Source organism: Pleurodeles waltl, chromosome 9 (assembly GCF_031143425.1).
Source record: "Pleurodeles waltl isolate 20211129_DDA chromosome 9, aPleWal1.hap1.20221129, whole genome shotgun sequence".
Classification (NCBI taxonomy): Eukaryota; Metazoa; Chordata; class Amphibia; order Caudata; family Salamandridae; genus Pleurodeles; species Pleurodeles waltl.
The window spans coordinates 457,625,159-457,646,497 of NC_090448.1; the positions used below are offsets into that span (position 1 = coordinate 457,625,159).

Below are 21,339 nucleotides of genomic sequence, written 5' to 3' on the forward strand. Positions count from 1 at the left end.
TCTCTGGCACTGCCTGCCGAAAACCCATGAAAGCCCTTGGTCCAGATGACTTCAACACCCAGTTCTATAAAACCTTTTGCAACAAACTGCCACCACCTCTTGCCTCGCTCTACAACTCATCCCGGACACAGGTTCCACTACAGATACCATGGGGGACGCCACCATTTCAGTGACACCAAAGCCTGGTAAAGACCCCACCTTGTGTGGGTCTTATCACCCAATGTATTTGCTGAATATAGAGGCCAAACTCTTCACTAATGTCTTAGCATCAAGCCTCAACCCCTTAATGCCCGAACTAATTGATCCCGATCAAGCCAGGTGTTTATGCCGACCCGACGGGCAGGTGGTACCACTAAACACATATCCTTCATTTGACTGACAAAATACACCAGTCACGATAGGAAGCGCTTTATTCTTCGACGCAGAAAGTGTTTGACCGTGTACACTGGCCTACCTTTTTGCTACGCTCAGGTGTTTCAAACTCAGGACTCACTTTTGCAAATGTATCGAGAGTATATATAGAGCCCCAAGAGTGTCAAAGTCAACAGCACACTATCACAACCATTTTTGATCCAGAGGGAAATGTGACATGGCTGCCCCTTGTCCTGACTCCTATTTGTGCTCTATATGGAGCCTCTGATGCAGCAAATAAGAGAAAACTCCGATATCCTAGGCATTCCATTTGGTGGAACCCAGCATTGGATCAGCCTGTTTGCTGATGATGCTATTCTCTATATTACGAAGCCACCAACATCTCGCCCCGCTCTCAATGAAGAGCTCCACATCTCTGGTACAATGGCCGGTTTTAAAACCAAGATCCAAAAATCACAAATACTTAACCTAATGCTATTCTCCACCTTTGACGCGAGCCTGTGGTCTGCGTACCTGTTTGAATGGCCATCTGATTCCCTGCCCTACCTAGGCATTAGGCTAGCGCGCTCCATCCACAAGACAGCAACTGTGAACTATGCCAACCTCCTTCCACAGACGCACCAGGACCTGAGTGCATGGAGCCATCTACAATTGTTCTCGATGGGTCAGATCGGGGCAGTCAAGATGACCATACTCCCCCACATACTCAACATATTCCAGACACTCCCCCTTTCCCCACAGCCAAACACCTTAAAGGGTAGGCTAACGGCCACTAATAAGTTTATATGGGATGGCAAAACCGCTGTACTGCCCTAAGATACACAGATGACACGCGGTGCCTCATATCCTGAGATATTACCAAGCAGCCCAACTCCGCTTAGTGGTCGGGTGTAGGAGGCTGGCCTGGCTTATAGTGGGTACCTGATGGTACTTACACCTTGTGCCAGGTCCAGTTATCCCTTATTATTAGATCAGTAGTGTTCTAGCAGCTTAGGCTGATAGAGGTAGCTATAGCAGCGCAGCTTAGGCTGAACTAGGAGACATGCAAAGCTCCTACTACACCAATCATATCATATAGCATTATAGCATAAGAATCACAATACCCAGGAGTTACTAAAAATAAAGGTACTTTATTTTAGTGACAATGTGCCAAAAATATCTCAGAGGATATACTCCTTAGGAGGTAAGTAAAATACACAAAATATACACACAAACCAAAATCAGGTAAGAAAATTGTTAGAAAAATAGTGCAAACACTGTAGAATACAATAGGATGCAATAGGCTTAGGGGCAACACAAACCATATACTAAGAAAGTGCGATGCGAACCACTTAGGAACCCCGGGCCTAGTGTAGTTTGTAGAGGGTCGCTGGGAGTGTAAGAAAACACTAAGGATGTCCAAGATACCCCCACCCCAAGACCCTGAAAGGTAGGAGTAAAGTGATGCTACTTTCCCAGAAACACACTAAACTCGTGATAGGAGATTCTGCAAAGACCACAACAGACTGCAAAGCACTGAAGACAGATTCCTGGACCTGAGAACCTGTAAAGGAAGGGGACCTAGTCCAAGAGTCACAAAAGTGTCCAGGAAGAGGGGGTGGGGGGACAGGAGCCCACTAAACCCTGGATTAAGGTGCAAAATGGCTGCCTCTGGGTGGAAGAAGCTGAAGATTCTACAACAACGAAAGGTGCTAGGAACTTCTCCTTTGTGCAGAAGATGTCCCACGGAGTGCTGGAGGATGCAGCGTTGTTTCTTTGGAGAAAGACCGCAAACAAGCCTTGCTAGCTGCAAAGGTCGCAGCTGAAGAAAAATGGTGCTGCTCGGGCCCAGGAAGGACCAGGAGGTCGCCACATGGGAGAGGAGACAGAGGGGGCCCTCAGCAACACAGAGCCCACGCACAAAAAGGCAGCACCCGCAGAAGTACTTGAACATGGGTTCAAGAAAACTGAGCATGGTGGTCGTCTCAACACTACAAAAGAAAGTACCACGAAGCCGGTGGTCAACTCAGCGAGTTTAGCAATGCAGGACGGAGTGCTGGAGACCTGGGCTATGCTGTGCACAAAGGATTCCTTGCAAAAGTGCACAGAAGCCCTAGCAGCTGCAGTTCACACAGTACACAGGATTACAGTCTGGCGAGGGGAGGCAAAGACTTACCTCCTCCAAATTTGGACAGCTGGACCACTGGACAGTCTGGGTCACTTGGGTCCACCACCTGTGTTCCAGGGGCCACACTCGTCAGGATGAAAGGGTTCCCAGAGTAGACACACTGAAGTTTGGTGCCTGCTGAAGCAGGGAAAAGATTCTGTTGGCCCACGGGAGATTTCTTCTTGGCTTCCAGTACAGGGTGAAGGCAGACAGCCCCCAGAGCATGCTCTACCAAGAAACAGTCGAGAAAGATGGCAGGATTAGGCGCTACGATGTCGCTGGTAGTCTTCTTGCTACTTTGTTGCAGTTTTGAAAGCGTCCTTGAGCAGTCAGCGGTCGATCCTTGGCAGAAGTCGAAGAGGGAGATGCAGAGGCACTCTGGTGAATTCTTGCAAGTCGTTATCTGAGGAAAAGCCCACAGGGGAGACTCTAAATAGCCCTCAGAGGAGGACTTGCCATCTAGGGAGGTAAGCACCTATCAGGAGGGGTCTCTGACGTCACCTGCTGGCACTGGCAACTCAGAGGCCTCCATTGTGCCCTCACACCTCTGCATTCAAGATGGCAGAGGTCTGGGACACACTGGAGGTGCTCTGGGCACCACCCCTGGGGTGGTGATTGACAGGGGCGTGGTCACTCCCCTTTACTTTGTCAAGTTTCACACCAGAGCAGGGACTGTGGGTTCCGTGAACCAGTGTAGACTGGCTTATGCAAGGAGGGCATCATCTGTGCCCTTCAAAGCATTTCCAGAGGCTGGGGGTGGCTACTCCTCCCCAGCCCTTTACACCTATTTCCAAAGGGAGAGGGTGTAACACCCTCTCTCAGATGAAATTCTTTGTTCTGCCTTCCTGGGACTGGGCTGCCCAGACCCCAGGAGGGCAGAACCCTGTCTGTGGGTTAGCAGCAGAGGTAGCTGAAGAGAAAACCCCGGAGAGCTGGTTTGGCAGTACCCGGGGTCCATAGTGGTGCCCCGGGGATGCATGGGATTGGCACCCCAATACCAGATTTGGCATGGGGGGACAATTCCATAATCTTAGACATGTTACATGGCCATATTCGGAGTTACCAATATGAAGCTACATATAGGTATTGACCTATATGTAGTGCACATGTGTAATAGTGTCCCCGCACTCACAAAGTCCGGGGAAATTGCCCTGAACTATGTGGGGGCACCTTGGGTAGTGCCAGGGTGCTCTCACACTTAGTAACTTTGCACCTAGCCTTCACTAAGTGAGGGTTAGACATATAGGTGACTTATAAGTTACTTAAGTGCAGTGTAAAATGGCTGTGAAATAACGTCTATGTAAGATTTGTCTGAGCTCCCTATGGGTGGTAAAAGAAATCCTGCAGCCCATAGGGATCTCCTGGAATCCCAATACCCTGGGTACCTAGGTACCACATACTAGGGGATTATAAGGGTGTTCCAGTGTGCCAATTAGAATTGGTAAAAATAGTCACTAGCCTATAGTGACAATTTTAAAGGCAGGGATATCATAAGCACTGAGGTTCTGATTAGCAGAGCCTCAATGACACAGTTAGTCACTACACAGGTACACACATTCAGGCCACAAACTATGAGCACTGGGGTCCTGGCTAGCAGGATCCCAGTGAGACAAGCAAAAACAAACTTACATACATGTAAAAATGGGGCTAACATGCCAGGCAAGATGGTACTTTCCTACATCGGGTGGATCCGCACAATGACAGAGAAATATTAGACCTTCCTGGACCAATCGGTTGCGGGCTCCCATATTTAGAAGGCGATATGGCTACCATTCTGACAGAGATCTTGTGGCCTCTACACCTCATCAATTACTGGCACAACATTGCACGTTTGGGATGCTGAAGCACTAAAGGCCAGGCTTACAACCTTTCCCTCCACAATGACTCCGTTCATGGCTAATCCATACTTTACTCCTGGCCTTCACCATGAAAATTTTAAATGTTGGCGCGAGGCAGGGTGTAAACGCCTGCACTCCCTATTTGACAAAGACAGGTTTATTTCTTCTGATCAGCTTAAGGCTGACTACTCCCTATTGGATTCGGACCATGTCCAGTATCTCCAGCTGCACCACTGGGCATCGGGACAAGCAACCCAAGCAGGGGGAGGGTGAGCATTGTCATCATTTGAGATGTGGATTATTCTCAGTCGACCAGTGCCTGGTTCCAAACCTGTACCATTCACTGGAGAGAGGGGTTTTACCACCGCCCAAAAGCCAGCTGAGGATGGAAGCAGAATTGAGCAGGCCCCTATCAGACAAAGACTGGACCAATATACATTATAGGGTGCAGCACACAGCACACTATATGTCCAAAACTGAGGCTGCCTATAAGATCACCTCCAACTGTTATCTCACCCCACTGAGACTTCTGAAATGAACAGCTCACAAATCCCCTGAGTGCTAGAGGGGATGTGGCAACACTGGCACCCTTACGCACTTACTTCGGCACTGCCCCAGGCTCTCCCCCGTCTGGGTGCAAGTCCTAGATGATCTAGATAGCGCCTTCAAGACCACCTGACCACGATTCCCAGCTTATGTTATACTGGGGCTCCCTAACACTTTGACATTTCCCCTACGCTCCCATAAAGTGCGGCAGATGTCACTGGCTCTAAATGCCGCATACCAGGTCATACCGTCACGCTGGGACACAGCTCATATCTCTGACCACACTCGATGGCTGCACAGACTTTGGTTTGCTCTGGGCATGGATAAACTGTCCATAGTGGCTGACCTGGACCCTGCTAGGGACACATATCTATAGCCCCTTTATAAAGCTCCTTTCACAGGAATTCAGGGACTGACCTGCCCTTCCTATCTTAGGGGTCTGTGCCTCATCCCAGATGCATTACAGGGAAGGACAGACAAGGGTGTCAGAGGATAGGCACTACACAAATAAACAGTTTACTACCATTCGTCTTATGCTCGTCGCTACTTTAATCGCTCAAAGGGAAGTATAGGAGGGAGGGTTGGGGTTTGAGTGTTTTTGTGGTTTTTTCCATGCTTAATTCGATATAAGCCTGTCCTTAGCGCCAGCCCCAAGGTTGTAGGCATATGGTTGTGTTGTGTGCTTTAAATTTGACTTTATACTGCCTAACAGCTGATCCTATTGGTTGTAGGCCACACCATATATAACAATCGAGAAGTAGCCATTCTAATTTTGATGAAACTTAAAGAGAATTGTTTCAAAAAATGACAGCAGGCAACTCAACAGTGCACACCCAATGCAGTAAATCTACTGGGCCTCTAAACGTCCCTGTCCTAATATATGCTAGGGACTAATAGGTAGTTTGAATTCCTCCTGCCCTATTAACTACGAGGGACTACAGGGTTCTGTCATTGCCAATTATAATTGTACAATTTTACCACATACAATGTATTCATAGCACTGGCCCTGGGCCTGTTTAGAAGAGCCCAGGACACAGTCAAGGTCAGTTACCACCAGTATAAGTCAGAAACACTGATGTGAACATGCTATAAGGATGACTTTCTCACATGGCCCCCTCCTAAACCAAAGGTGATGGGTAACTAACCTACATCATGGTAGTACTCATCAGGTTAAGTGGAAAAACCTGGAAAGCATTAGCATGTGCCACCCCTGGTCTGTGTTCCATTATGAAGTCCATCACCTGTAGGGAAATGGACCACCTCAACAATTGAGGATTCTCCCACTCATCTGCATGAGCATCTGAGAGGTCTGTGGTCAGTTTGCACACAAAAGTGAGTACCAAACAAGTATGGTCTCAGCTTTTCAGGAACCAAACACAGCAAAGGCTTCCCTCTCAATGGCACTCCATCTTAGCTCTCTGGGGAGCAATCACCTGCTAATGAAGGCAACTGGCTGATCAAGGCCCTTACCTGTGCCACACTGCCCCAAATCCATGCTCTGAACCATCTATCTAAACCACAAATTCCTTTGTTTAGTCGGGGACCAGCAACAATGGTGCTGAACACACAGCTTCTTTCAGTGTGTCAAAGGCCTTCTGACACTCTGGGGTGCACAGGACTCCCTTCAGACACTTTTTAGAAGTGTGTTCTGTCAGGGGAGCCACAATGGCCCAACAGTCCTTAACAAATATAATACCCAGTTAGTCCAAGGAAGACCCTGACCTATGTTTGGGTTGTAGGAGAAGTTCAATCCAATATGGTTTGGATTTCAGGTTGGAGAGGTTGCACATGGCCTCCACCTACAAGGTGACCCAAGTGCACAACTGAACACTGTCCTATTTGACACTTAATGGCCTTAACAGTCAGGCCTGCCAGCTGCTGGGCCTGAAGCAATTCCTTCAGGTGGGTAAGGAGATCCTTCCAAGTGGAAACATACACAGCTAATCCAGATACGCTGCACCTGACTGGTCCAGTCCAGACAGGACTCGGTTCACCAACCTCTGGAAGGCAGCAGGGGCATTCTTTAAGCCAAAGGGTATTACTTAAATTTGGGTATGTCGCTCTGGTGGAGAATGCAGACCTCTCTTTTGCTCCTTCCACTTAAACCAATCTGCCAGTGGCCTAAGGTCAAATCAAATGCACGCAGGTACTGAGCAGTCCCTAACCTATCAATGAGCTCATCAGCTCTAGGATAAGCATCAGTCTTTGTAACTGCATTCAGTCCTCTGTAGTCCACACAGAACCTTAATACCTTTTCCCCTGGGTATTAGGTTTGGGTAACAGCACCACTGGACTGGCGCATGGACTGCCAGAAGGCTCCATTAACCCCCAATTCTAGCATCATAGCTACCTCAGCTTTGATACTGGCTCTGACCTGGTCAGACAACCTGTACAACTTGTTTTTGATAGGCAGGCTTCCACCAGTGTCAATGTCATGGACATACCAATTGGGGAGTCCAGAGATGAGGGAGAAAAGGCCAAAAAGCTGCTCCAGCACCTGCCTGCAGACTCTTTGCTGTTGATCTGTCAATTTGGGAGAGAGTAAAACTCCCTCTACTGGCGCATACTGCACATTTTAGGAGACAGGATCTGATGGTGGCTCAGTTTCCTCTTCTCCTCCTTCATAGGTGACCATCAGCATGGTCATGTCTGCTCTGTCTTGTTGGGGTTTCATCCTACTGACATGCAGGGCCCTGAGGGGTCCCTGGGAGTGTTAATGTCTACCAGATAGGCAGATCCACTTGTCCTGGAGAGCACTAGGAGTCACAGGCTCCAACACGCTTACCAATTGTCCTGGTTTGTACTCAGGCATAGTAGTTCTCATCATACCAGAGCTTCATAGACTCTTGGCTGGCCTTCAAGTTCTTGGTTGCTTTGTACATGTAGTCTGCCATGCAAGATTTCAGGCCTAGTATACAGTCCAGCACATTGTCCTTGGCTTTCTTGAGAGGCTTTTCACAAGACCCTCTCACCAGGCAAAATAGGCCTCTTACAGGGTAACCAAACAAAAATTCAAAGGGACTAAAGCCAGCCCCTATTTGTGGAAACTCCCTGTAGGCAAACAGTAAACATGGTAGGAGAACATCCCATGCCTCCCTGAGTTTGTCAGACAAACCATTGATCATGCCCTTCAAGTTCTTATTGAATCTTTCCACCAGACCATTAGTCTGGTGGTGAACTTGTAGGTAACACCACATTCATCCCACATTGCTTTCAGATAGCTGGATGTGAAATTTGGGCTCCAATTTGAAACAACCTCCTTTGGGAAACCACTCTGGTTAACGCACCAAGTAGGGCCCTAGCCTTTGAAGACCAACTGACTCGTCTGAGGGGAATTGCCTCAGGGTACCTTGTAGGGGACCAACAAGGTCTACCCCCCCCCCCCCCACACCCTCTCAAAGGAGTCTCAACCACTGGCAGTGGTATCAAGGGGGCCTTTGGTTTGCCCCCTGTCTTGCCACTGGCCTTACTGGTGGCACAGGAGCTACAAAACTCCTTCACTTTGTCAGACATGTTGGGTCAATAGAAATGGTTCACCAACCGGTTCCAAGTCTTATTCTGACCCAAATGATGTGCCAAGGGGATGTCATGGCTCAAAGCGAGGAGGAATTATCTAACCTTATGAGGTACCAACAACCCTCCTGGTGGCTCCCTCCTTGCGGTCTCTTGCCTCAGTGTATAGGACTCCTCATCCCAGTAAAAGTTATGGGATTCACTAACATCACCCTCCTCTCGCCTAGAGGCAGTCTGCCTCAAGCTCTCAAGAGCAGGACTCTCTCTGTCCCTGGCAGAAATCCTCTCTATTGGGTCCATCAGCTCCTGTAAATTCTGCCAAGTCAAAAAGATCTTTCAGGGGTGGAATTCCACCCTAAGAGGTCAGATCCTCCCCCTCAGAGTTAGATTTCACATGCACCTCTGGAGTTATCGGGGTTGGCTCACCAGACCCAGTGCCCTTTCTCTTGTCACTATGTGCTTGGCCCCTTATTTCCCAAGTACAAGTGTCGAGCCCTTCCTTGCTGAGCAGCCTGTGACCTGGTCAAAGCACATACCCACTCAGGGAGATCCAGCATCCTAGCATGGACCATTCTTTCCACCCCTAACCAGTCAGAAGCTTCAAGATCATTTCCCAATAGACACTCCACTGGGAGTGCAGGAGACCCAGCTACCACCTTAGGGCATGTCACACCTCCCAATTCCAAACTTACCATTGCCATGGGATGGAGTCTGGTTCTGCTGTATGCATGGGTTACCTGGTAATACATACCAGGTGTGATCTATGCTGAGGAAACCAGTTTCTCTGTGACCACAGTCACATTGGCTCCTGCATCTCAGAGCCTCGACCTCAGTTACATTGATTTTAGGCCTCTGCCTGTACCTCTCCATGCTGTCAGGCAAGGGGGCTGAGGCAGCAATTTCCCCTGGAAACAGCACCTAACAGCATCTCCTCACTTGTATCTTGGCTGATAACAGTCAAACACTGACCTGCATCAGGTCACAAAACTTTCCTGCCTTTCTAGGATCAAAATTCTTACCCAAATACCCCTTCTTGAAAGTGCCATGGCTCTGGGTCCCACCCTCTTGTGTAGGTTTTAGTGGGCCTTGTGGGGACTCCTCGTGTTTTTGACCTGCCTTACCCTGGGCTTTACCCTGGGAGGGGGCCTGTCGTCCTTTCTTTTTGTCATCTCCCTGGTGTTGATTACAAACTCAGGGTTCTCACCCACTCATTAGCTATCTTCCGCAGTTCCCAGAAATGACAACCTTGAGTCAACTTGATACTGGTGCAACTTCTCTTGTAAACAATAAGCCCGGGTGAGCACTTTAAGAATTAAATTATGAAGCCCCTCATACGTACGACCTTGGTCCCCCCTACTCCAACCCTCTAGCGCCTACACTGAGATGTCTTCAAAGTCTACTCAGGACTTTGGGCTCACCTTCTGGGAGTCCCTGAACTTCACCCTGTACTGTTATAGGGTGAAACCAAAATTTTTGACTAATTATTGCTTCATGTGGGAGTAAGAATTTACCTCATCCCCCTGTAGGGCCATGAGCCCCTCCCTCCCAGCTATTGGAATCAGTTCCCACATGAGTGAACCCAATACTTACAATGGACCTCTCTCATCAAGGGCCCTCTCAAATGCAGTCAGCCACTTGTCAGAAATATCCCCCTCAGTGTACATGGGAACTGTTCCCTTGGTAATACTGGATTTACCCCTACTCTCTTGTGTACCCTCAGCACTTTCTCAACACTGCCATTTCTTCTTTCCTTGCCCACCTCTTCTTCTCCAGCTCTAGCTTCTCCTTTTCTACAGCTAAGGCTTCCAACTGAGGCTGAAGCTTTCTCTCCAAAAGACAGTTTTGGTTCTTCTCTGGGACAGCCTTCCCTCTCTCTCTTAGCTGGTAGCACAAATCTAGTACTGGAATTGATAGATAGGGAGTCATCCTCCTCCTGATGGAGGCTGTTGGAAGGGCTACCATCCCCTTCATTCTCTGGCACGGTCTGTGCCCAGGCCTTAAGGGACCTAAACACCTCTGCCTTCCTGATCTTGTTATTAGGTAACCCCCTGGACATAAACTGAACCCAAAGTTCAGCAGCTTTGAGTTTGTTCAGTTTAGCGAGATCAAGCTCCATGGTATTCCAAGTTCTGCGTCACACAAAGTTAATCAGAAACAGAACAAATTTGGAAAAATCAAAAAGATGGATTAAAAATTAGATTTAGACCAAATGTTAAAAATCCAAAAATCAAAAGATTTGTTGTAAGTCAATTTAGTGATCTTAACTCACTTTACTGTATGGTGTAATTCAAACAAGTCCGCACCCACTCGCTGTCACCAACTGTGTTGGAAGCTGGTTATTAGTAGAGATAAGTATACATTTACCACTAGCAATAATGCCTCCAACATAAAGGTAGGTCCAGTCAAGGTCTCAAAACCGTAGCCTCTGGCTCAACCCCGGTAGCTTGGCAATGAGCAGGCAGGCTTAACTTAGGAGACCAATTTATACAAAATAGTTAATGTTTTTGTCATTAAAATGACACCAAAAAGACAAAAATCCAATACAGGGAACCAGAGTTATGAAATTTTCAAGATTAAATAATAAAACGTACTTGGAAATCAGTAGCGCCAACCAGAAACATCCAGTCATGCATGATCAGGACAAAGTCAAAGTTTGAGGCCGACCGCGATGGAGTCCTGCTCATATACACTGAGAGAGAGGTCTTGGCCAAAATTTTACCTTCCCACTTAGAAACATTTTTTGAGCCTTTCTCTCTCGTAGTCGTGCAGTCCTCCTTAGCAAGCCGATTTCAATGCAATGTCATTTGACTGCTTTTCTGCAAGGCCCCGGTCAAATTCTGGAAGTCTGGAGCTCCAGAGCTGTTGATGGGACGAACCTGAAATCCTGGCCAGGTTGCGGTTGAAGATATTTGGCGTGACTCACGAGGTCTGGTCAGTCCACTTTTGGAGCATTTATTTTTTTTTTTTTAAAGAAAAGTTGCTCCCTCCTTCTGGAGCTCCTTCCCAAAGTTCCTCTTGGGGATTCTAAGTGTCCAAAACATACATTCAAGGGTTCAGAAGCTCAGAGATGGTCATTGGAAATCTAGGACTACAGTTCCCACAATGCACCTGTCAAAATCCTTAAAAGCCCACTTGACGCACTCCAAGCTGGGGACTCTTGTGATAGTTGGTGCAGGTCAGCTCTGTTAACCTGCTGCTCTCAAGGAGTCCACTTCTGAGTCAAGTTTGAAGCAAGGCAAAGTCCTTAGGGCTGTTGTTCCAATGTGCTACACAGGCAGTACTTCAGTGTGCAGTCCTTGGGGTTGCACACCAGGGTTCCAGCTGGGCAGTCGGCTTTTTTGGCTTCAGGCAGCAGAACTGAGTTGCAATGCAGCTCGGTCACTTTTTTTCAATCATCTTGTGGGACAAGCACAGGGGTACCCTTGTCCAGTGAGCTGCAAGGTGCAACCCAAAAGCATGACCACTTCCTCCAAAGTGTGGCATTCTCTTGTCACATGAAGCACTGCACTTCAAAACTCCAGGATGGACGATTTTCCTCCAGAGGCGCAAGACCTGGCTAAAAAACCTACTGGTGTAACTCATTTCAATTAACACTCCCACTCTGGACATCAGCAAAGTCCTTTCCAGTGCCTGATATCTATCTGCAGGGTACAGAGTAAGAGGGCAGGACAGGCTGGCAATCCCTTCCATCCTGCTTCCTTTGAAGCCCAGTATGATTTACCCAGCCCCCTTCCTGGCCTAGCCTCTGCAGACCTCCCTCCCTCAGATAACCTCTGCTTAGTGCAGGCCACTTCTCACCTCACCAAAGCAGCCTGGCTAATCCTGTTAAGGCTGACAAATCAGGAGAGCCCACTAGCAGGCAGGAATTTAGTTTACAGAAAAGAAAGTCTTATAACTTATTTTCTGTATTAGTTATGATACATTCATCAGTGGCAAGTTATCGGAGTGATCATTACCATTCCTTATAGCTGCATGGCACCCCACAACTGAGGCATCTAGGGGTGATATATGCAGAAATTATTAGTTTGGAAGTACCTTTAATTCCAAAGTCGAATTTGCACACATTTTACTTTTTAAATACAATCTGAAAGCCAAGGCTGCCTTTAAAAATGACAGCCGGTAATAGAGCAGTGCACACTCCAGTGGGCCTCTAAACTTCCCTGCCTTGTTATATACTAGGGACTCAGAGGTAATTTGAATCCCCTTGTCCCATTTTCTGACATACAGGCGTCTGTCATTGCCAATTGTAATTATACCATTTTACCATATACCTTTTATTCAGAGCACTGGCCCTGGGCCGGTTTAGCAGAGCCTAGTGTAGAGCCAGGGTCAGTTACCACCAGTATCAGTCAGCAACATTGGGGTGAACATGCTAAAAGAATGACTTTCTCACTAAACGTAAAGGCAATAATATTGTGTCAGTGATGTTAACCCCTTCTGTGCCGCGGACGTAATGGTTACTTCCAACGGCACAGTGCTCATGTGCCGAGGATGTAACCATTACATCCTGGGCACTGAGCTCAGCGAGAGCGCTAGCGCTCCCTCTGTGGTCTTCCCTCCCACCCGCCCCCCCCCCCCCAAGGCAGGGATGGAAGTGGAAGTCCTTCCCCTTCCACCCCTGTCCCGCCACCCGCGATGACGTCAGCACATGATCGCGCACTGACATCATTACAGTGTGCCGGTCTCACTGGAAGCCATTTGCTTCCAGTGCGATCGAGGAGAAAGAGGTGAGTTTCTCCTCAGACGCGTGAGGGGTTGCAAACAAAGAGGCACCAGGGGAAAGGAAAGGAAAGGGTTTTCATTTACCCCCCCCCGGTGTCTCTGAGCATTCCTGCTGTCCGATCGCATTGCGATCGGGCAGCTGGAATGGCCGCTAGACACCAGGGTTTTTTGTTTGTTGTTTATTTGTAATGTTTTTTGTGTCGGGGAGCAGCCCCTTGGGCAAGGGTCGCTCCCTTTTGGGGGGCATGTTTGTTGTGGCCATTTCTGCCCCCCCGCCCCCCCAGGGCAGATCGGCCTATTATTTTTAGGCTGATAACACGGCAGGGATTTTAAAAAAATCTTTATTTATGTTGGGGGGGGGGGGGGGCAGAAACCACTGGAACGCCAGGGATTTCTTTTGTTTATTTAGGTGGGGGGCGCCCCCTTGGGCAAGGGGCGCCCCCCCTAAGGGGCGTAGAACTGTTAGCCGTGTCTGCCCCCCTTGGGGGCAGATCAGCCTATTTTCTTTTAGTCCCATTGCCCCCAAGGGGGGGCAGAAGCCACTTAGGCACTAGGAATAGTGTGTGTGTGTGTGTGTGTTTTTTTTTTTGTTTGGGGGGTGGCCCCATGGGCAAGGGTCGCTCCCCATGGGGACACATTACTAAAGGTATTTTCTGACCCCCTTGGGGCAGATAGGTCTATTTTTTAGTAGGCCCATCTGCCCCTATGGGGGGCAGAATCCACTTAGCCACCAATTTCTAAATACTTGTTGGTGGGGTGTTTGTCAACAGGCGAAGTATTTGAATTTGTGTTACATTTTTTTTCTCCATTTTGTTCAAGTTCAAACCTTTTGCTTTCTTTGCTGTGGCTCCCTGCGGTTTTGGCGGTGGTTGACCTGCGGTTTGCAAAGTTGCATGTTTTAGGTAAGTAAAAACAATTTACTCCAAAGGAGTATTGTTGCCTTGTATGAATGACAGGTTTGTAGGTGGTGTACTAAATGCAGGATTGTGTGTGAAATTGTCCTTAGATTTGTGCACAATGATATTTGTGTTCTCTTATTTCTAATTTGCTTTTCTTTCTTTCTTTCTTTTTAGTGGGATATCATTGTTGATTGCTGTGTCTGTGCAGAGAAGTTGCTGGTGAGTCAAGCTTTTTCAGGCAAGTGGGCGGTATAGTTTTTGAGTTTATAACTCTTACCGATAAAGCTACACTTTATTACTTATCTTACACAGTGCTGGTTGTTGAAGGTGCATTTGCCCAGTTACTTTTTGTAGGAAAGATCATGGCTAGCCGCAGGATGACCGCTCAGCAGGTGGTTGGTATGCTTTTTGAGTCATTGTCTGATCATGATTATGAGACGGACTCTGCATCTGAGGCAGAGGAGGAAGTCGGAGATTCTGGCAGTGAAGTTTCTGTCGGAGAGGAATCTTCTGATGAGTAAGCCACTCTCAGTGCAGATGAAGGGCCTGTTTTAGAGGAGGACACTGATATTCCATTAGTGCAGCAACCTGGGTCTGAAAGGTTTTGTTAAAAGATCTGAACTCTGGGTTGCCCCAAACATGGAGCAGCCAGAGTTGCCTGCCTTTACTGGTCTTCCGGGGTGTAGAGTCAATACAAATAACTTTTTGCCTGTCAATTTCTTTGAGTTATTTGTGGATGATGTGTTTTTGGATTGCTGAGCAGACTAATATGTATGCGGAGCAGCATTTGAGGCACAACGCTGCTAGACTTAGGCCACACTCTAGAGCTACCCAGTGGATTCCCACAAATTTGGAGGAGATGAAAAGGTTTTCTGGGTTTGACTCTTTTGATGGGGTTGATAAGGAAGCCATCACAAGCTTCTTATTGGTCTACTAGTCCCTTGAATGCAACAGCTATATTTCTAGCAACCATGAGTCGTAATCGGTATTTGCTTCTTCTTAGGATGCTGCATTTTGTTGACAATGCATTAGCCTTGCCACGAGATCACCCTGATTCTGACCGTCTTTTTAAGATTACGCCTGTACTTGATCATTTTGTAGATTGGTTTTCAGAGGTCTATGTTCCAGGTAAAGAAATAGCTGTGGACGAGTGTTTGGTCCTTTCAAGGGTCGTTTGGTTTTAAGGCAGTACATTCCTAGCAAGAGGGAATGATATGGAATTAAATTGTATATGCTCTCTGAAAGTAGTACAGGATATGTGTATAGTTTATGTGTCTACACTGGTAGGGATTCCAGTATAGACCCCCCTGGTTGTCCTCCCACTTTTGGAGTTACTGAGAAAATTGTGCGGGAACTTGGTAGACGACTGTTCAACAAAGGTCACCATTTGTGTGTAGATAACTTCTACACTGGAGTGCAGTTGTTCAAGGAATTGTTTAGAGTGGACACTGTTGCTTGTGGCACAATTCGTTGTAACCGGAAAGGCTATCCAAGAGGGCTCGTCTATAAAAAAAAACTTGCGGAATGATGAGCTGCTAGGTTTGAAATGTTCAGACAAGAGGGATGTCTACATGCTAAGTACCATCGACAAGAGTACTTCCCCCGTGACTGCTTGGGGCCAGGTTGCTGAAGTGTGCAAACCTGTGTGCATTTTAGATTATAACAGGCACATGGGAGGTGTAGATAGAGTGTATCAGAGGTTGAAACCTTATACTGCTATTCCTAAGTCTTACGTTTGGTATAAGAAGTTAGCAATTCACCTTTTCCACTTAGCAACTTTTAATGCTTTTATTGTGTTTAAGGATAGGTCTCCAGAGTCAAAGATGACATTTGTGAAATTTCAGGAGTCAGTGATAGAGAGCCTTATTGTGGTGAAACATGCAAAAGTTCCTAGAGAAGCAGTGGTGGAGGATGTGGCTAGATTGAAAGATCACCACTTTGCTGAGCACATTCCTCCCACGCCCAAAAAAAGACTTTCCAGCTAAGAAATGTAGTGTGTGTGCTCAAAGAGGTATCCGGAGGGAGACTCAAATGTACTGCCCAGATTGTCCTTCAAAGACTGGGCTGTATGTGGGTGGTTGTTTCAAGAATTACCACACCCATAAGAATTACTGGGAACTACCATGAGTGTAAACTGCCTGTTTTATATTTTCATGTGTTCAGTTTCATGGTTGGCATTTCTGTCATGTACTTAGTTAGTGCCTTTGTGTTTGTAGTTTTTTAATTATTTCTAATTAGTTAGTGGTTTCTTTGTTTTTAAAAACAAAAAAAAAGTGATGCCATGGTGTGTGGAGTGGCACTTGGCTGACGGTGTACATATTGACTTGATGTTGGCTACTGCAACACACTGTCAGCCAAACGCCAGTCCACACACTCCCATCAGCTGGTGTGATTGCTGTTTCAGGCATGTGGGCGTATGTAAGTGATGGGCTCGAGTGGCGCTGTCTGTCAATGAGTGTTGTAATGTGCTGGGCCCGTGGCTGGCGGCGTGAATGGTCTTGTGCATGTCATGTATGAAAGGTGTGTGAATGGACTGTAAAGCGGTTGGTGCCTTGCAGTGGCTTTACAGCTCACAAGCTGTGAGTCATTGGTTCAGTTTTTTGGCCTTTCAGTTATTAACAGTGCATTTCATTTTTGTGAAATATCTTGTTAATAAAATTTGATCCACTGAACCATCACTCACCCTCGTGCCAAATCCAACCAGTATGTGTGGTAAAAATGACAAAGCCTGCTCCGCTGTAATCAGGCGTCGCAGCACACCTGTGACACGCTAGGTGTCTCGGGTGGGACCCCGATGATGATTCATGCCACCAACTTGGTTGGTGGGTGGGTGAGGGGTCTTTTTAACATAACCTAAGTGTGTTTCTTTTCACAGATTTTAGTGTTTGGAACATCACATAAGTATGTGGACACACCAAAATGATCTATTGCAAAAGAGGGGGTGGGAGGGGGGATTGGGGAAGCACCTATGTTTTTGGTCCCGGGTGCGGCCTTCATCTAGGAAATCCTACCAAAACCAGACATGTTTTAAAAATAGACACCCCAAGGAGTCCAAGGAGGTGTGGCTTGCCTGGATCCCCCAACATTTTCTTACCCAGACTCCTCAGCAAACCTCAAAATTGGCTTAAAAAAATCATATTTTCCTCACTTTTATTTGTAGGATCACCGCTGGGGCACACATTTCGTACCACCCAGCGTTCCCCTCAGTCTCCCAAGTAAAATGATACCTCACTTGCATGGGTCCCCAAAGCAGAGTCTGCCTAAAAGATGCATAAAAGAAAAATAAATGCTTATCAACTCGCTGTGCTATCCCTTCAATCTCTACAGGTTGTTGGCATTTTTCTGTTGCAGGTACCTGGGCCACCCACACAAGTGAGGTATTATTTTTATTAGGAGAACGCTGGGTGGAAGGAAATTTGTGGCTCCTCTCAGATTCCAGAACTTTCTGTCGCCGAAATGTGAAGAAAAAAGTGTTTTTTGGCCACATTTTGAGGTTTGCAAAGGATTCTGGGAAACAGAACCTGGTCCGAGCCCCACAAGTCACCCCATCTTGCATTCCCCTAGGTGTCTAGTTTTCAATAATGCGCAGGTTTGATAGGTTTCCCCACGTGCCGGCTGAGCTAGAGGCCAAAATTCACAACTAGGCACTTTGTAAAAAACAGCTCTGTTTTCTTTGTGAAAATGAGGTGTGTCCATGTTGTGTTTTGGGGCATTTCCTGTCGCGGGCGCTAGGCCTACCCACACACGTGAGGTAACATTTTTATCGGGAGACTTGGGGGAACGCTGGGTGGAAGTAAATTTGTGGCTCCTCTCAGATTATAGAACTTTGATACCAAAATGAGAGGAAAAAGTGTTTTTTTGGCCAAATTTTGAGGTTTGCAACGGATTCTGGATAACAGAACCTGGTCCAAGCCCCACATGTCACCCCATCTTGGATTCCCCTAGGTGTCTAGTTTTCAAAAATGCGCAGGTTTGCTATGTTTCCCCACAAGCCGGCTGAGAGAGAGGCCAAAATCCACAGCTAGGCACTTGGCAAAAAACAGCTCTGTTTTCTTTGTGAAAATGTGATGTGTCCATTTTGTGTTTCCTGTCGCGGGCGCTAGGCCTACCCACGCAAGTGAGGTACCATTTTTATCGGGAGACTTGGGGAACACAGTGAACAAGTGTTATTGCCCCTTGTCTTTCTCTACATTTTTTCCTTCCAAATGTAAGACAGTGTGTAAAAAAGATGTCTATTTGAGAAATGCCCTGTAATTCACATGCTAGTATGGGCACCCCGGAATTCAGAGATGTGCAAATAACCACTATTACTCAACACCTTATCTTGTGCCCATTTTGGAAATACAAAGGTTTTCTTGATACCTATTTTTCACTTTTTATATTTCAGCAAATGAATTGCTGTATGCCTAGTATAGAATGAAAACCCACTGCAAGGTGCAGCTCATTTATTGGCTCTGGGTACCTAGGGTTCTTAATGAACCTACAAGCCCTATATATCCCCGCAACCAGAAGAGTCCAGCTGACATAACGGTATATTGCTTTCAAAAATCTGACATTGCAGGAAAAAGTTAGAGTAAAACGTGGAGAAAAATTGCTGTTTTTTTCACCCCAATTTAAATTTTCTTTTATTTCAGCTGTTAATTTCTGTAGGGAACACTTGTAGGATTTACACAAATGATACCTTGCTGAATTCAGAATTGTGTCTACTTTTCAGAAATATTTCGCTGTCTGGGATCCGGCATTGGTTTCTCATCCATTTCTGTCACTACCTGGAAGGAGGCTGAAAGCACAACAAAATTTTAAAAATGGGGTATGTCCCAGTAAAGTGTCAAAATTGTGTTGACAAATGGGTTTTTCTAATTCAACTCTGCCTGTTCTTGAAAGCTGGGAAGATGGTGATTTTACCACCGCAAGCCCTCTGTTGATGCCATTTTCAGTGAAAAAACCACAAGCCTTCTTCTGCAGCCCTTTTTTTCCCATTTTTTGGAAAAACAAAATTTTCGCTGTATTTTGGCTAATTTCTTGGTCTCCTCTAGGGGAACCCACAAAGTCTGGGTACCTCTAGAATCCCTAGGATGTTGGAAAAAAAGGTCGCAAATTTAGCATAGGTAGCTTATGTGAACAAATAGTTATGAGGGCCTAAGCGCGAACTGCCCCAAATAGCCCCAAAAAAAGCCTTGGCACAGGATGGGAAAAGGCCTGGCAATGAAGGGGTTAATGTTGTCATCTAGGTCGACCCCGTTTATATTCCTTGTTTGGGTCAGGGAAAATAATGTCAATATATTAATAGAGGCAAGGATGCATGCACTTTTCTTCCAGCAGTAAGCAGCATTTTTAAAAATCAGGGGTTCATGTGAATATTTATGTTTAGAGGAAGCATGCTTTTTATAAAACCGTAAAAATTAAAGATTTGTAATTTAAATCACTGCTGTATTTGTGATAGCCCCAGGGGCTTGCCAGTTTGATGCAAATCTCCAACTGAAAATGTCAGCTTTAATCCAGGAGGACAACACTCTGGGAGAGTTCTGTATTTTGTTCATTGCTTCCTTAATGGTGTTTAAGTGGCAAGTCTAATTTAACGCTTGGACTTTTATCCATTATTATTAGGGGTTTTACATTGTTTTTAACTACCAGAGAGTAACTTTTCAATAACATTTTTCTAACCATAAGGAGCGATATATGGGGAAGCAGATTCAATCAATTATTTCCCCAATGGACTCCCACAATTGGGAGTATTTTTACATCCCTTACAGCTAGGGGCCACCATATCACCTTGCAGGCCAAAAAGGACTTCGACAGTCATAGAAACTCGCTATCCTAGTCCCATTCTACTCCTTAGTGATTCTCCATTTGGTTAGAGCAAACACTTTTTTTTTTTAATAGGGCCAAATGCATTTCTTAATTGGTCATTGCTGGTAAATATGATGTAGGGAATCTCTGGGCAACTTTACCCACGTGTAATTAATTATATACAAAAGTATACTTTTAGTTGCTCCAACTCTGCCCAACCAAGTTAAGACACATGAGGGCCAGAGTTCTTTGAAATTTGTCACACGTTTTATTGTTTCATGTGAATCAATTTTTATTTATGTCACGTAGCATGTAAACACCAATCCAAGTATAAAAGAGAATCTAAATGCCATTTTAAATCTGAGTTTTCAATCACTTGTTTGTAAAATCAACATTCACTGACATTAGTTCAGGTCTGGTCTTAAGACACTATTCTCAACAAAGGAACCAAAACAATAAAACAATGTCATCAGCTCACACAAACTTGAAAGTGGATGATCGAACTGTGATGACTCTGAATGGTTCCTCTAATTAAATAGGTCTTAGTAGTTCTAAAGCAACTAGAAAGAGGTCACAGCCTTGTCTAAGACTTTTAAGGTTTAAAAAAAATCTGGGGCTCATCGAGTAGCTTTTATATTGGTCCTGAATTTTCATAAAATGTCAATTCACCTTTTGTAACATGACTTGAAGGAAGAAACCAGACAATCACTGATCAGAGTTTTTTTCTTAAACTTCAAAAAATCTGCCTCTGGTCTACCACCCTTGATAATTCCAGAAAAAGCTTGGCTATTTGTAAGTCAACAAAAAGAACGGCACCTTTGCTATATAATTTGTTAAATTAACATTCAAGTTTTTGAGTTTCATAAGTAACTCAATTATACAACAACTTATCATAGAAAATGTATTTTCAATGCTGATCAAGCTACGAATCGTTGCTTTCATGACATCAGATATTTTGACTTCACTAAGTTCGTCACAGGCAATTTCAGTGAAATACTTTATTAGATCTTGTGCAGTCTGTCAATTTTCTTTTGATCCACTAAAAGAGCAGTATTCTATTTACAAATGCGATAAATCAAAAATCAAGAAACCTTAAAATGCTCAGTAACTGCAAAAAGAGTGAAAGGAATTAAGAGCTTTAGGTGCCCTGCTGTTATGTTTGCTATAGACTATATAATAGAGAGGCAATTCAAAGCAATTACTTGCTATCACAAGCATAGACCTGGAAGAAGAAAGAAAAAAAAATCATTTCTCATACAACTGCCAGAAGAAATAAGAGCATCTAGTCAGCTAATACTTATAACCTCTATATTCCTATCATACACTGAAAATAGGTCAAGAAGCAGGTCACACTGAACCAAAGGCTTTCAAATTTGTCTTTTTAACTATAAGCACACCACCACTTTTTTGGGGGGAATGCATCCACTGAGAATATTGTTCACCCAAACCATTCGAGCTTTTGGAATCTGCACGTCTTTTGTTTGTTTGCTGGAGAAGTTTAAAGTATTCTTTA

General features: G+C 45.6%; 2 protein-coding genes across 2 annotated transcripts in view; one reads left to right on the forward strand and one right to left on the reverse strand.

The window, feature by feature from the left end:
- TDRD9 (tudor domain containing 9) overlaps nucleotides 1-21,339 on the reverse strand; it is a 2,107,755-nt gene that overhangs the window by 1,780,244 nt on the left and 306,172 nt on the right. The gene's annotated exons all lie outside the window — the stretch shown is intronic.
- The window catches only part of RD3L (RD3 like), a 661,792-nt gene that overhangs the window by 430,547 nt on the left and 209,906 nt on the right, over nucleotides 1-21,339 (forward strand). The window contains exon 2 of the mRNA XM_069207263.1: nucleotides 14,211-14,255. The gene's annotated coding sequence lies outside the window, so the exon portion shown is untranslated. The remainder of the gene's footprint in view (nucleotides 1-14,210; nucleotides 14,256-21,339) is intronic.